At 43.5% G+C, this 14931-nt stretch overlaps 18 non-coding genes across 18 annotated transcripts; 9 read left to right on the top strand and 9 right to left on the bottom strand.

The window, feature by feature from the left end:
- The first annotated feature begins 662 nt into the window (after positions 1-662).
- TRNAS-GCU (transfer RNA serine (anticodon GCU)) lies at positions 663-744 on the top strand. The gene has a single exon. It is a non-coding gene; the product is annotated as a tRNA-Ser (tRNA).
- Positions 745-1116: 372 nt separating this feature from the next.
- On the bottom strand, positions 1117-1190 carry TRNAT-CGU (transfer RNA threonine (anticodon CGU)). The gene has a single exon. It is a non-coding gene; the product is annotated as a tRNA-Thr (tRNA).
- A 1102-nt stretch (positions 1191-2292) lies between these two features.
- On the top strand, positions 2293-2374 carry TRNAS-GCU (transfer RNA serine (anticodon GCU)). Its single transcript has one exon. It is a non-coding gene; the product is annotated as a tRNA-Ser (tRNA).
- Positions 2375-2746: 372 nt separating this feature from the next.
- On the bottom strand, positions 2747-2820 carry TRNAT-CGU (transfer RNA threonine (anticodon CGU)). Its single transcript has one exon. It is a non-coding gene; the product is annotated as a tRNA-Thr (tRNA).
- A 1102-nt stretch (positions 2821-3922) lies between these two features.
- On the top strand, positions 3923-4004 carry TRNAS-GCU (transfer RNA serine (anticodon GCU)). Its single transcript has one exon. It is a non-coding gene; the product is annotated as a tRNA-Ser (tRNA).
- A 372-nt stretch (positions 4005-4376) lies between these two features.
- Positions 4377-4450, bottom strand: TRNAT-CGU (transfer RNA threonine (anticodon CGU)). Its single transcript has one exon. It is a non-coding gene; the product is annotated as a tRNA-Thr (tRNA).
- Positions 4451-5552: 1102 nt separating this feature from the next.
- Positions 5553-5634, top strand: TRNAS-GCU (transfer RNA serine (anticodon GCU)). The gene has a single exon. It is a non-coding gene; the product is annotated as a tRNA-Ser (tRNA).
- A 372-nt stretch (positions 5635-6006) lies between these two features.
- Positions 6007-6080, bottom strand: TRNAT-CGU (transfer RNA threonine (anticodon CGU)). The gene has a single exon. It is a non-coding gene; the product is annotated as a tRNA-Thr (tRNA).
- Positions 6081-7182: 1102 nt separating this feature from the next.
- On the top strand, positions 7183-7264 carry TRNAS-GCU (transfer RNA serine (anticodon GCU)). The gene has a single exon. It is a non-coding gene; the product is annotated as a tRNA-Ser (tRNA).
- A 372-nt stretch (positions 7265-7636) lies between these two features.
- On the bottom strand, positions 7637-7710 carry TRNAT-CGU (transfer RNA threonine (anticodon CGU)). Its single transcript has one exon. It is a non-coding gene; the product is annotated as a tRNA-Thr (tRNA).
- A 1102-nt stretch (positions 7711-8812) lies between these two features.
- TRNAS-GCU (transfer RNA serine (anticodon GCU)) lies at positions 8813-8894 on the top strand. The gene has a single exon. It is a non-coding gene; the product is annotated as a tRNA-Ser (tRNA).
- A 372-nt stretch (positions 8895-9266) lies between these two features.
- Positions 9267-9340, bottom strand: TRNAT-CGU (transfer RNA threonine (anticodon CGU)). The gene has a single exon. It is a non-coding gene; the product is annotated as a tRNA-Thr (tRNA).
- A 1102-nt stretch (positions 9341-10442) lies between these two features.
- On the top strand, positions 10443-10524 carry TRNAS-GCU (transfer RNA serine (anticodon GCU)). The gene has a single exon. It is a non-coding gene; the product is annotated as a tRNA-Ser (tRNA).
- Positions 10525-10896: 372 nt separating this feature from the next.
- TRNAT-CGU (transfer RNA threonine (anticodon CGU)) lies at positions 10897-10970 on the bottom strand. The gene has a single exon. It is a non-coding gene; the product is annotated as a tRNA-Thr (tRNA).
- A 1102-nt stretch (positions 10971-12072) lies between these two features.
- Positions 12073-12154, top strand: TRNAS-GCU (transfer RNA serine (anticodon GCU)). Its single transcript has one exon. It is a non-coding gene; the product is annotated as a tRNA-Ser (tRNA).
- Positions 12155-12526: 372 nt separating this feature from the next.
- On the bottom strand, positions 12527-12600 carry TRNAT-CGU (transfer RNA threonine (anticodon CGU)). The gene has a single exon. It is a non-coding gene; the product is annotated as a tRNA-Thr (tRNA).
- A 1102-nt stretch (positions 12601-13702) lies between these two features.
- Positions 13703-13784, top strand: TRNAS-GCU (transfer RNA serine (anticodon GCU)). The gene has a single exon. It is a non-coding gene; the product is annotated as a tRNA-Ser (tRNA).
- A 375-nt stretch (positions 13785-14159) lies between these two features.
- Positions 14160-14233, bottom strand: TRNAT-CGU (transfer RNA threonine (anticodon CGU)). Its single transcript has one exon. It is a non-coding gene; the product is annotated as a tRNA-Thr (tRNA).
- Positions 14234-14931: the final 698 nt, after the last annotated feature.

Below are 14931 nucleotides of genomic sequence, written 5' to 3'. Positions count from 1 at the left end.
CATGCAGCTAATCTTGTCAGATTTGTCTTAGACATCTGATCTGCATGCTTGTTCAGGGTCTATGGTTTAAAGAATTAGAGGCCGAGGACCAACAAGACAGCCAGGTAATGTGCATTATTTAAAAGAGAAATAAGCATGTCAGCCTCCCAATCCCTCCTACCTCGAGTTCCCTTTAACAGTGAATGAAAGATTTGAAGGGTGAACATCAATATAACCCAACCAAGTCAAGTTCTGAGAACACTGCTTACTGAACTCATCCCTCTTGTACCCTTTGAAGAAGCCACTGCTTCATGTGTCAGCTTTCTGGGTAAATGTGTTCCCCTTCCTTCCCTTCTTTCCATGTAGCTAGGCTCACTTACTAATGTATAGCCAGTACCTTCACATTTCTAGGCCTCCAGCCGTTTGTTGAGTACATGGGTTTGTCTAGCATTCCTGTTATTGGATTTTTATGAGAGTTTTCTAGGGTATGTATTCTCTGCTAAGTCTGTTGAGTGGAAAGATCTTTGTTCAAGAGTGCACTATTGGACATCTTTGTGTAAGTTCCAGAGCTACCTGATTGTGTGTATTTCAATGCAAACGTAATTGACCCATGCACAGATTACAGTAGCTGAAGGCAATGCTAAATATCCCCATGCCTCAACGGTGAAACTGCTTGGCAATAAGACGAGGTGGCCGAGTGGTTAAGGCGATGGACTGCTAATCCATTGTGCTCTGCACGCATGGGTTCAAATCCCATCCTCGTCGAGCTTTGTATGACAAAGCCAATGTTTTCTTCTCTGGCTCACCTTGGAAAGAAGCCCATGCCATGCAAAATAGAAAAAGACACCCACTCTAGAAAGCTAGGCAAGTTTGGGCAGTTGAGCCGGTCAGTCTCTTTCAGCAAGCTCTCTGACATATGCAGATGGCAGCAGAAAGTGCATTTCAATCGCAACTCTCAAGCTCTTTTATTTTTCCCATGCAAGTGCAAATAAATAGCCATTCTCCTGGGAATATTGCCTTCTAGAAGTAGTGGAACTGGAGCTGTCACTGTAGCTAGTCAAAAAAAAAAAAGACGGCAGCATAGATACCTGCCCCCTTCTTCTCAGTTCCACTTGTTTTTAAAGGGAAACCATTGCAAGGCACTGCTGAGAGTTGAACTCAGGATCTCCTGTTTACGAGACAGGCGCTTTAACCAACTAAGCCACAGTGCCCCAAACCTCCAGCTAATTCATCCCAAGTCCATAGCAGCAGTTGCATATTATCCTTGTCAGCTCACCACTTGGATGATCTGTTCAGTACCAGTATCGGCTAGTAAGCTGCTCGTCATCACACTGAATGTACACATAGAGAAATCATATCATGATCAAAGGTTCTTCCTTCTATGTTTTGTTTTTAAAGAAATATGCAGAACACCTTGTGCTAAATGTTAAGATGTGCTTCTTCTTTTGCACCACTCCTTGCAAGATGAAAGTGGCGGGCTGGCGGTAAAGCCTTTGCTGCTTTAAGAAATAGATCTTTTTGCTTAAAAGGAACCCAAGGTGTGAGACCTATGGAAGCTGCCTTATGTATTTCCTTTTAAACAATACCAGTTGCTTGGCAGTCTTGCTGATCTTTCTGGTCACTGGGGTCTAAATCACACACCTGGAACAAGCATGCAGCTAATCTTGTCAGATTTGTCTTAGACATCTGATCTGCATGCTTGTTCAGGGTCTATGGTTTCAAGAATTAGAGGCCGAGGACCAACAAGACAGCCAGGTAATGTGCATTATTTAAAAGAGAAATAAGCATGTCAGCCTCCCAATCCCTCCCACCTCGAGTTCCCTTTAACAGTGAATGAAAGATTTGAAGGGTGAACATCAAGATAACCCAACCAAGTCAAGTTCTGAGAACACTGCTTACTGAACTCATCCCTCTTGTACCCTTTGAAGAAGCCACTGCTTCATGTGTCAGCTTTCTGGGTAAATGTGTTCCCCTTCCTTCCCTTCTTTCCATGTAGCTAGGCTCACTTACTAATGTATAGCCAGTACCTTCACATTTCTAGGCCTCCAGCCGTTTGTTGAGTACATGGGTTTGTCTAGCATTCCTGTTATTGGATTTTGATGAGAGTTTTCTAGGGTATGTATTCTCTGTGAAGTCTGTTGAGTGGAAAGATCTTTGTTCAAGAGTGCACTATTGGACATCTTTGTGTAAGTTCCAGAGCTGCCTGATTGTGTGTATTTCAATGCAAACGTAATTGACCCATGCACAGATTACAGTAGCTGAAGGCAATGCTAAATATCCCCATGTATCAACGGTGAAACTGCTTGGCAATAAGACGAGGTGGCCGAGTGGTTAAGGCGATGGACTGCTAATCCATTGTGCTCTGCACGCATGGGTTCAAATCCCATCCTCGTCGAGCTTTGTATCCCAAAGCCAATGTTTTCTTCTCTGGCTCACCTTGGAAAGAAGCCCATGCCATGCAAAATAGAAAAAGACACCCACTCTAGAAAGCTAGGCAAGTTTGGGCAGTTGAGCCGGTCAGTCTCTTTTAGCAAGCTCTCTGACATATGCAGATGGCAGCAGAAAGTGCATTTCAATCGCAACTCTCAAGCTCTTTTATTTTTCCCATGCAAGTGCAAATAAATAGCCATTCTCCGGGGAATATTGCCTTCTAGAAGTAGTGGAACTGGAGCTGTCACTGTAGCTAGTCAAAAAAAAAAAAGACGGCAGCATAGATACCTGCCCCCTTCTTCTCAGTTCCACCTGTTTTTAAAGGGAAACCATTGCAAGGCACTGCTGAGAGTTGAACTCAGGATCTCCTGTTTACGAGACAGGCGCTTTAACCAACTAAGCCACAGTGCCCCAAACCTCCAGCTAATTCATCCCAAGTCCATAGCAGCAGTTGCATATCATCCTTGTCAGCTGACCACTTGGATGATCTGTTCAGTACCAGTATCGGCTAGTAAGCTGCTCGTCATCACACTGAATGTACACATAGAGAAATCATATCATGATCAAAGGTTCTTCCTTCTATGTTTTGTTTTTAAAGAAATATGCAGAAAACCTTGTGCTAAATGTTAAGATGTGCTTCTTCTTTTGCACCACTCCTTGCAAGATGAAAGTGGCGGGCTGGCGGTAAAGCCTTTGCTGCTTTAAGAAATAGATCTTTTTGCTTAAAAGGAACCCGAGGTGTGAGACCTATGAAAGCTGCCTTATGTATTTCCTTTTAAACAATACCAGTTGCCTGGCAGTCTTGCTGATCTTTCTGGTCACTGGGGTCTAAATCACACACCTGGAACAAGCATGCAGCTAATCTTGTCAGATTTGTCTTAGACATCTGATCTGCATGCTTGTTCAGGGTCTATGGTTTCAAGAATTAGAGGCCGAGGACCAACAAGACAGCCAGGTAATGTGCATTATTTAAAAGAGAAATAAGCATGTCAGCCTCCCAATCCCTCCCACCTCGAGTTCCCTTTAACAGTGAATGAAAGATTTGAAGGGTGAACATCAAGATAACCCAACCAAGTCAAGTTCTGAGAACACTGCTTACTGAACTCATCCCTCTTGTACCCTTTGAAGAAGCCACTGCTTCATGTGTCAGCTTTCTGGGTAAATGTGTTCCCCTTCCTTCCCTTCTTTCCATGTAGCTAGGCTCACTTACTAATGTATAGCCAGTACCTTCACATTTCTAGGCCTCCAGCCGTTTGTTGAGTACATGGGTTTGTCTAGCATTCCTGTTATTGGATTTTGATGAGAGTTTTCTAGGGTATGTATTCTCTGTGAAGTCTGTTGAGTGGAAAGATCTTTGTTCAAGAGTGCACTATTGGACATCTTTGTGTAAGTTCCAGAGCTGCCTGATTGTGTGTATTTCAATGCAAACGTAATTGACCCATGCACAGATTACAGTAGCTGAAGGCAATGCTAAATATCCCCATGCATGAACGGTGAAACTGCTTGGCAATAAGACGAGGTGGCCGAGTGGTTAAGGTGATGGACTGCTAATCCATTGTGCTCTGCACGCATGGGTTCAAATCCCATCCTTGTCGAGCTTTGTATCCCAAAGCCAATGTTTTCTTCTCTGGCTCACCTTGGAAAGAAGCCCATGCCATGCAAAATAGAAAAAGACACCCACTCTAGAAAGCTAGGCAAGTTTGGGCAGTTGAGCCGGTCAGTCTCTTTCAGCAAGCTCTCTGACATATGCAGATGGCAGCAGAAAGTGCATTTCAATCGCAACTCTCAAGCTCTTTTATTTTTCCCATGCAAGTGCAAATAAATAGCCATTCTCCGGGGAATATTGCCTTCTAGAAGTAGTGGAACTGGAGCTGTCACTGTAGCTAGTCAAAAAAAAAAAAGACGGCAGCATAGATACCTGCCCCCTTCTTCTCAGTTCCACTTGTTTTTAAAGGGAAACCATTGCAAGGCACTGCTGAGAGTTGAACTCAGGATCTCCTGTTTACGAGACAGGCGCTTTAACCAACTAAGCCACAGTGCCCCAAACCTCCAGCTAATTCATCCCAAGTCCATAGCAGCAGTTGCATATTATCCTTGTCAGCTCACCACTTGGATGATCTGTTCAGTACCAGTATCGGCTAGTAAGCTGCTCGTCATCACACTGAATGTACACATAGAGAAATCATATCATGATCAAAGGTTCTTCCTTCTATGTTTTGTTTTTAAAGAAATATGCAGAACACCTTGTGCTAAATGTTAAGATGTGCTTCTTCTTTTGCACCACTCCTTGCAAGATGAAAGTGGCGGGCTGGCGGTAAAGCCTTTGCTGCTTTAAGAAATAGATCTTTTTGCTTAAAAGGAACCCAAGGTGTGAGACCTATGGAAGCTGCCTTATGTATTTCCTTTTAAACAATACCAGTTGCTTGGCAGTCTTGCTGATCTTTCTGGTCACTGGGGTCTAAATCACACACCTGGAACAAGCATGCAGCTAATCTTGTCAGATTTGTCTTAGACATCTGATCTGCATGCTTGTTCAGGGTCTATGGTTTAAAGAATTAGAGGCCGAGGACCAACAAGACAGCCAGGTAATGTGCATTATTTAAAAGAGAAATAAGCATGTCAGCCTCCCAATCCCTCCCACCTCGAGTTCCCTTTAACAGTGAATGAAAGATTTGAAGGGTGAACATCAAGATAACCCAACCAAGTCAAGTTCTGAGAACACTGCTTACTGAACTCATCCCTCTTGTACCCTTTGAAGAAGCCACTGCTTCATGTGTCAGCTTTCTGGGTAAATGTGTTCCCCTTCCTTCCCTTCTTTCCATGTAGCTAGGCTCACTTACTAATGTATAGCCAGTACCTTCACATTTCTAGGCCTCCAGCCGTTTGTTGAGTACATGGGTTTGTCTAGCATTCCTGTTATTGGATTTTTATGAGAGTTTTCTAGGGTATGTATTCTCTGCTAAGTCTGTTGAGTGGAAAGATCTTTGTTCAAGAGTGCACTATTGGACATCTTTGTGTAAGTTCCAGAGCTGCCTGATTGTGTGTATTTCAATGCAAACGTTATTGACCCATGCACAGATTACAGTAGCTGAAGGCAATGCTAAATATCCCCATGCATCAACGGTGAAGCTGCTTGGCAATAAGACGAGGTGGCTGAGTGGTTAAGGCGATAGACTGCTAATCCATTGTGCTCTGCATGCATGGGTTCAAATCCCATTCTCGTTGAGATTTGTATCCCAAAGCCAATGTTTTCTTCTCTTGCTCACCTTGGAAAGAAGCCCATGCCATGCAAAATAGAAAAAGACACCCACTCTAGAAAGCTAGGCAAGTTTGGGCAGTTGAGCCGGTCAGTCTCTTTCAGCAAGCTCTCTGACATATGCAGATGGCAGCAGAAAGTGCATTTCATTCGCAACTCTCAAGCTCTTTTATTTTTCCCATGCAAGTGCAAATAAATAGCCATTCTCCGGGGAATATTGCCTTCTAGAAGTACTGGAACTGGAGCTGTCACTGTAGCTAGTCAAAAAAAAAACAGACGGCAGCACAGATACCTGCCCCCTTCTTCTCAGTTCCACCTGTTTTTAAAAGGAAACCATTGCAAGGCACTGCTGAGAGTTGAATTAAGGATCTCCTGTTTACGAGACAGGCGCTTTAACCAACTAAGCCACAGTGCCCCAAACCTCCAGCTAATTCATCCCAAGTCCATAGCAGCAGTTGCATATCATCCTTGTCAGCTCACCACTTGGATGATCTGTTCAGTACCAGTATCGGCTAGTGAGCTGCTCGTCATCACACTGAATGTACACATAGAGAAATCATATCATGATCAAAGGTTCTTCCTTCTATGTTTTGTTTTTAAAGAAATATGCAGAAAACCTTGTGCTAAATGTTAAGATGTGCTTCTTCTTTTGCACCACTCCTTGCAAGATAAAAGTGGCGGGCTGGCGGTAAAGCCTTTGCTGCTTTAAGAAATAGATCTTTTTGCTTAAAAGGAACCCAAGGTGTGGGACCTATGGAAGCTGCCTTATGTATTTCCTTTTAAACAATACCAGTTGCTTGGCAGTCTTGCTGATCTTTCTGGTCACTGGGGTCTAAATCACACACCTGGAACAAGCATGCAGCTAATCTTGTCAGATTTGTCTTAGACATCTGATCTGCATGCTTGTTCAGGGTCTATGGTTTAAAGAATTAGAGGCCGAGGACCAACAAGACAGCCAGGTAATGTGCATTATTTAAAAGAGAAATAAGCATGTCAGCCTCCCAATCCCTCCTACCTCGAGTTCCCTTTAACAGTGAATGAAAGATTTGAAGGGTGAACATCAATATAACCCAACCAAGTCAAGTTCTGAGAACACTGCTTACTGAACTCATCCCTCTTGTACCCTTTGAAGAAGCCACTGCTTCATGTGTCAGCTTTCTGGGTAAATGTGTTCCCCTTCCTTCCCTTCTTTCCATGTAGCTAGGCTCACTTACTAATGTATAGCCAGTACCTTCACATTTCTAGGCCTCCAGCCGTTTGTTGAGTACATGGGTTTGTCTAGCATTCCTGTTATTGGATTTTTATGAGAGTTTTCTAGGGTATGTATTCTCTGCTAAGTCTGTTGAGTGGAAAGATCTTTGTTCAAGAGTGCACTATTGGACATCTTTGTGTAAGTTCCAGAGCTACCTGATTGTGTGTATTTCAATGCAAACGTAATTGACCCATGCACAGATTACAGTAGCTGAAGGCAATGCTAAATATCCCCATGCCTCAACGGTGAAACTGCTTGGCAATAAGACGAGGTGGCCGAGTGGTTAAGGCGATGGACTGCTAATCCATTGTGCTCTGCACGCATGGGTTCAAATCCCATCCTCGTCGAGCTTTGTATGACAAAGCCAATGTTTTCTTCTCTGGCTCACCTTGGAAAGAAGCCCATGCCATGCAAAATAGAAAAAGACACCCACTCTAGAAAGCTAGGCAAGTTTGGGCAGTTGAGCCGGTCAGTCTCTTTCAGCAAGCTCTCTGACATATGCAGATGGCAGCAGAAAGTGCATTTCAATCGCAACTCTCAAGCTCTTTTATTTTTCCCATGCAAGTGCAAATAAATAGCCATTCTCCGGGGAATATTGCCTTCTAGAAGTAGTGGAACTGGAGCTGTCACTGTAGCTAGTCAAAAAAAAAAAAGACGGCAGCATAGATACCTGCCCCCTTCTTCTCAGTTCCACTTGTTTTTAAAGGGAAACCATTGCAAGGCACTGCTGAGAGTTGAACTCAGGATCTCCTGTTTACGAGACAGGCGCTTTAACCAACTAAGCCACAGTGCCCCAAACCTCCAGCTAATTCATCCCAAGTCCATAGCAGCAGTTGCATATTATCCTTGTCAGCTCACCACTTGGATGATCTGTTCAGTACCAGTATCGGCTAGTAAGCTGCTCGTCATCACACTGAATGTACACATAGAGAAATCATATCATGATCAAAGGTTCTTCCTTCTATGTTTTGTTTTTAAAGAAATATGCAGAACACCTTGTGCTAAATGTTAAGATGTGCTTCTTCTTTTGCACCACTCCTTGCAAGATGAAAGTGGCGGGCTGGCGGTAAAGCCTTTGCTGCTTTAAGAAATAGATCTTTTTGCTTAAAAGGAACCCAAGGTGTGAGACCTATGGAAGCTGCCTTATGTATTTCCTTTTAAACAATACCAGTTGCTTGGCAGTCTTGCTGATCTTTCTGGTCACTGGGGTCTAAATCACACACCTGGAACAAGCATGCAGCTAATCTTGTCAGATTTGTCTTAGACATCTGATCTGCATGCTTGTTCAGGGTCTATGGTTTCAAGAATTAGAGGCCGAGGACCAACAAGACAGCCAGGTAATGTGCATTATTTAAAAGAGAAATAAGCATGTCAGCCTCCCAATCCCTCCCACCTCGAGTTCCCTTTAACAGTGAATGAAAGATTTGAAGGGTGAACATCAAGATAACCCAACCAAGTCAAGTTCTGAGAACACTGCTTACTGAACTCATCCCTCTTGTACCCTTTGAAGAAGCCACTGCTTCATGTGTCAGCTTTCTGGGTAAATGTGTTCCCCTTCCTTCCCTTCTTTCCATGTAGCTAGGCTCACTTACTAATGTATAGCCAGTACCTTCACATTTCTAGGCCTCCAGCCGTTTGTTGAGTACATGGGTTTGTCTAGCATTCCTGTTATTGGATTTTGATGAGAGTTTTCTAGGGTATGTATTCTCTGTGAAGTCTGTTGAGTGGAAAGATCTTTGTTCAAGAGTGCACTATTGGACATCTTTGTGTAAGTTCCAGAGCTGCCTGATTGTGTGTATTTCAATGCAAACGTAATTGACCCATGCACAGATTACAGTAGCTGAAGGCAATGCTAAATATCCCCATGTATCAACGGTGAAACTGCTTGGCAATAAGACGAGGTGGCCGAGTGGTTAAGGCGATGGACTGCTAATCCATTGTGCTCTGCACGCATGGGTTCAAATCCCATCCTCGTCGAGCTTTGTATCCCAAAGCCAATGTTTTCTTCTCTGGCTCACCTTGGAAAGAAGCCCATGCCATGCAAAATAGAAAAAGACACCCACTCTAGAAAGCTAGGCAAGTTTGGGCAGTTGAGCCGGTCAGTCTCTTTTAGCAAGCTCTCTGACATATGCAGATGGCAGCAGAAAGTGCATTTCAATCGCAACTCTCAAGCTCTTTTATTTTTCCCATGCAAGTGCAAATAAATAGCCATTCTCCGGGGAATATTGCCTTCTAGAAGTAGTGGAACTGGAGCTGTCACTGTAGCTAGTCAAAAAAAAAAAAGACGGCAGCATAGATACCTGCCCCCTTCTTCTCAGTTCCACCTGTTTTTAAAGGGAAACCATTGCAAGGCACTGCTGAGAGTTGAACTCAGGATCTCCTGTTTACGAGACAGGCGCTTTAACCAACTAAGCCACAGTGCCCCAAACCTCCAGCTAATTCATCCCAAGTCCATAGCAGCAGTTGCATATCATCCTTGTCAGCTGACCACTTGGATGATCTGTTCAGTACCAGTATCGGCTAGTAAGCTGCTCGTCATCACACTGAATGTACACATAGAGAAATCATATCATGATCAAAGGTTCTTCCTTCTATGTTTTGTTTTTAAAGAAATATGCAGAAAACCTTGTGCTAAATGTTAAGATGTGCTTCTTCTTTTGCACCACTCCTTGCAAGATGAAAGTGGCGGGCTGGCGGTAAAGCCTTTGCTGCTTTAAGAAATAGATCTTTTTGCTTAAAAGGAACCCGAGGTGTGAGACCTATGAAAGCTGCCTTATGTATTTCCTTTTAAACAATACCAGTTGCCTGGCAGTCTTGCTGATCTTTCTGGTCACTGGGGTCTAAATCACACACCTGGAACAAGCATGCAGCTAATCTTGTCAGATTTGTCTTAGACATCTGATCTGCATGCTTGTTCAGGGTCTATGGTTTCAAGAATTAGAGGCCGAGGACCAACAAGACAGCCAGGTAATGTGCATTATTTAAAAGAGAAATAAGCATGTCAGCCTCCCAATCCCTCCCACCTCGAGTTCCCTTTAACAGTGAATGAAAGATTTGAAGGGTGAACATCAAGATAACCCAACCAAGTCAAGTTCTGAGAACACTGCTTACTGAACTCATCCCTCTTGTACCCTTTGAAGAAGCCACTGCTTCATGTGTCAGCTTTCTGGGTAAATGTGTTCCCCTTCCTTCCCTTCTTTCCATGTAGCTAGGCTCACTTACTAATGTATAGCCAGTACCTTCACATTTCTAGGCCTCCAGCCGTTTGTTGAGTACATGGGTTTGTCTAGCATTCCTGTTATTGGATTTTGATGAGAGTTTTCTAGGGTATGTATTCTCTGTGAAGTCTGTTGAGTGGAAAGATCTTTGTTCAAGAGTGCACTATTGGACATCTTTGTGTAAGTTCCAGAGCTGCCTGATTGTGTGTATTTCAATGCAAACGTAATTGACCCATGCACAGATTACAGTAGCTGAAGGCAATGCTAAATATCCCCATGCATGAACGGTGAAACTGCTTGGCAATAAGACGAGGTGGCCGAGTGGTTAAGGTGATGGACTGCTAATCCATTGTGCTCTGCACGCATGGGTTCAAATCCCATCCTTGTCGAGCTTTGTATCCCAAAGCCAATGTTTTCTTCTCTGGCTCACCTTGGAAAGAAGCCCATGCCATGCAAAATAGAAAAAGACACCCACTCTAGAAAGCTAGGCAAGTTTGGGCAGTTGAGCCGGTCAGTCTCTTTCAGCAAGCTCTCTGACATATGCAGATGGCAGCAGAAAGTGCATTTCAATCGCAACTCTCAAGCTCTTTTATTTTTCCCATGCAAGTGCAAATAAATAGCCATTCTCCGGGGAATATTGCCTTCTAGAAGTAGTGGAACTGGAGCTGTCACTGTAGCTAGTCAAAAAAAAAAAAGACGGCAGCATAGATACCTGCCCCCTTCTTCTCAGTTCCACTTGTTTTTAAAGGGAAACCATTGCAAGGCACTGCTGAGAGTTGAACTCAGGATCTCCTGTTTACGAGACAGGCGCTTTAACCAACTAAGCCACAGTGCCCCAAACCTCCAGCTAATTCATCCCAAGTCCATAGCAGCAGTTGCATATTATCCTTGTCAGCTCACCACTTGGATGATCTGTTCAGTACCAGTATCGGCTAGTAAGCTGCTCGTCATCACACTGAATGTACACATAGAGAAATCATATCATGATCAAAGGTTCTTCCTTCTATGTTTTGTTTTTAAAGAAATATGCAGAACACCTTGTGCTAAATGTTAAGATGTGCTTCTTCTTTTGCACCACTCCTTGCAAGATGAAAGTGGCGGGCTGGCGGTAAAGCCTTTGCTGCTTTAAGAAATAGATCTTTTTGCTTAAAAGGAACCCAAGGTGTGAGACCTATGGAAGCTGCCTTATGTATTTCCTTTTAAACAATACCAGTTGCTTGGCAGTCTTGCTGATCTTTCTGGTCACTGGGGTCTAAATCACACACCTGGAACAAGCATGCAGCTAATCTTGTCAGATTTGTCTTAGACATCTGATCTGCATGCTTGTTCAGGGTCTATGGTTTAAAGAATTAGAGGCCGAGGACCAACAAGACAGCCAGGTAATGTGCATTATTTAAAAGAGAAATAAGCATGTCAGCCTCCCAATCCCTCCCACCTCGAGTTCCCTTTAACAGTGAATGAAAGATTTGAAGGGTGAACATCAAGATAACCCAACCAAGTCAAGTTCTGAGAACACTGCTTACTGAACTCATCCCTCTTGTACCCTTTGAAGAAGCCACTGCTTCATGTGTCAGCTTTCTGGGTAAATGTGTTCCCCTTCCTTCCCTTCTTTCCATGTAGCTAGGCTCACTTACTAATGTATAGCCAGTACCTTCACATTTCTAGGCCTCCAGCCGTTTGTTGAGTACATGGGTTTGTCTAGCATTCCTGTTATTGGATTTTTATGAGAGTTTTCTAGGGTATGTATTCTCTGCTAAGTCTGTTGAGTGGAAAGATCTTTGTTCAAGAGTGCACTATTGGACATCTTTGTGTAAGTTCCAGAGCTGCCTGATTGTGTGTATTTCAATGCAAACGTTATTGACCCATGCACAGATTACAGTAGCTGAAGGCAATGCTAAATATCCCCATGCATCAACGGTGAAGCTGCTTGGCAATAAGACGAGGTGGCTGAGTGGTTAAGGCGATGGACTGCTAATCCATTGTGCTCTGCATGCATGGGTTCAAATCCCATTCTCGTTGAGATTTGTATCCCAAAGCCAATGTTTTCTTTTCTTGCTCACCTTGGAAAGAAGCCCATGCCATGCAAAATAGAAAAAGACACCCACTCTAGAAAGCTAGGCAAGTTTGGGCAGTTGAGCCGGTCAGTCTCTTTCAGCAAGCTCTCTGACATATGCAGATGGCAGCAGAAAGTGCATTTCAATCGCAACTCTCAAGCTCTTTTATTTTTCCCATGCAAGTGCAAATAAATAGCCATTCTCCGGGGAATATTGCCTTCTAGAAGTAGTGGAACTGGAGCTGTCACTGTAGCTAGTCAAAAAAAAAAAAGACGGCAGCACAGATACCTGCCCCCTTCTTCTCAGTTCCACCTGTTTTTAACGGGAAACCATTGCAAGGCACTGCTGAGAGTTGAACTCAGGATCTCCTGTTTACGAGACAGGCGCTTTAACCAACTAAGCCACAGTGCCCCAAACCTCCAGCTAATTCATCCCAAGTCCATAGCAGCAGTTGCATATCATCCTTGTCAGCTCACCACTTGGATGATCTGTTCAGTACCAGTATCGGCTAGTGAGCTGCTCGTCATCACACTGAATGTACACATAGAGAAATCATATCATGATCAAAGGTTCTTCCTTCTATGTTTTGTTTTTACAGAAATATGCAGAAAACCTTGTGCTAAATGTTAAGATGTGCTTCTTCTTTTGCACCACTCCTTGCAAGATGAAAGTGGCGGGCTGGCGGTAAAGCCTTTGCTGCTTTAAGAAATAGATCTTTTTGCTTAAAAGGAACCCAAGGTGTGGGACCTATGGAAGCTGCCTTATGTATTTCCTTTTAAACAATACCAGTTGCTTGGCAGTCTTGCTGATCTTTCTGGTCACTGGGGTCTAAATCACACACCTGGAACAAGCATGCAGCTAATCTTGTCAGATTTGTCTTAGACATCTGATCTGCATGCTTGTTCAGGGTCTATGGTTTAAAGAATTAGAGGCCGAGGACCAACAAGACAGCCAGGTAATGTGCATTATTTAAAAGAGAAATAAGCATGTCAGCCTCCCAATCCCTCCCACCTCGAGTTCCCTTTAACAGTGAATGAAAGATTTGAAGGGTGAACATCAAGATAACCCAACCAAGTCAAGTTCTGAGAACACTGCTTACTGAACTCATCCCTCTTGTACCCTTTGAAGAAGCCACTGCTTCATGTGTCAGCTTTCTGGGTAAATGTGTTCCCCTTCCTTCCCTTCTTTCCATGTAGCTAGGCTCACTTACTAATGTATAGCCAGTACCTTCACATTTCTAGGCCTCCAGCCGTTTGTTGAGTACATGGGTTTGTCTAGCATTCCTGTTATTGGATTTTGATGAGAGTTTTCTAGGGTATGTATTCTCTGTGAAGTCTGTTGAGTGGAAAGATCTTTGTTCAAGAGTGCACTATTGGACATCTTTGTGTAAGTTCCAGAGCTGCCTGATTGTGTGTATTTCAATGCAAACGTAATTGACCCATGCACAGATTACAGTAGCTGAAGGCAATGCTAAATATCCCCATGCATCAACGGTGAAACTGCTTGGCAATAAGACGAGGTGGCCGAGTGGTTAAGGCGAAGGACTGCTAATCCATTGTGCTCTGCATGCATGGGTTCAAATCCCATTCTCGTTGAGATTTGTATCCCAAAGCCAATGTTTTCTTCTCTTGCTCACCTTGGAAAGAAGCCCATGCCATGCAAAATAGAAAAAGACACCCACTCTAGAAAGCTAGGCAAGTTTGGGCAGTTGAGCCGGTCAGTCTCTTTCAGCAAGCTCTCTGACATATGCAGATGGCAGCAGAAAGTGCATTTCAATCGCAACTCTCAAGCTCTTTTATTTTTCCCATGCAAGTGCAAATAAATAGCCATTCTCCGGGGAATATTGCCTTCTAGAAGTAGTGGAACTGGAGCTGTCACTGTAGCTAGTCAAAAAAAAAAAAGACGGCAGCATAGATACCTGCCCCCTTCTTCTTCTCAGTTCCACTTGTTTTTAAAGGGAAACCATTGCAAGGCACTGCTGAGAGTTGAACTCAGGATCTCCTGTTTACGAGACAGGCGCTTTAACCAACTAAGCCACAGTGCCCCAAACCTCCAGCTAATTCATCCCAAGTCCATAGCAGCAGTTGCATATTATCCTTGTCAGCTCACCACTTGGATGATCTGTTCAGTACCAGTATCGGCTAGTAAGCTGCTCGTCATCACACTGAATGTACACATAGAGAAATCATATCATGATCAAAGGTTCTTCCTTCTATGTTTTGTTTTTAAAGAAATATGCAGAACACCTTGTGCTAAATGTTAAGATGTGCTTCTTCTTTTGCACCACTCCTTGCAAGATGAAAGTGGCGGGCTGGCGGTAAAGCCTTTGCTGCTTTAAGAAATAGATCTTTTTGCTTAAAAGGAACCCAAGGTGTGAGACCTATGGAAGCTGCCTTATGTATTTCCTTTTAAACAATACCAGTTGCTTGGCAGTCTTGCTGATCTTTCTGGTCACTGGGGTCTAAATCAAACACCTGGAACAAGCATGCAGCTAATCTTGTCAGATTTGTCTTAGACATCTGATCTGCATGCTTGTTCAGGGTCTATGGTTTAAAGAATTAGAGGCCGAGGACCAACAAGACAGCCAGGTAATGTGCATTATTTAAAAGAGAAATAAGCATGTCAGCCTCCCAATCCCTCCCACCTCGAGTTCCCTTTAACAGTGAATGAAAGATTTGAAGGGTGAACATCAAGATAACCCAACCAAGTCAAGTTCTGAGAACACTGCTTACTGAACTCATC

This window comes from Hyperolius riggenbachi, chromosome 11, assembly GCF_040937935.1.
Source record: "Hyperolius riggenbachi isolate aHypRig1 chromosome 11, aHypRig1.pri, whole genome shotgun sequence".
NCBI lineage: Eukaryota > Metazoa > Chordata > Amphibia > Anura > Hyperoliidae > Hyperolius > Hyperolius riggenbachi.
This window is presented reverse-complemented; position numbering and strand designations above follow the sequence as displayed.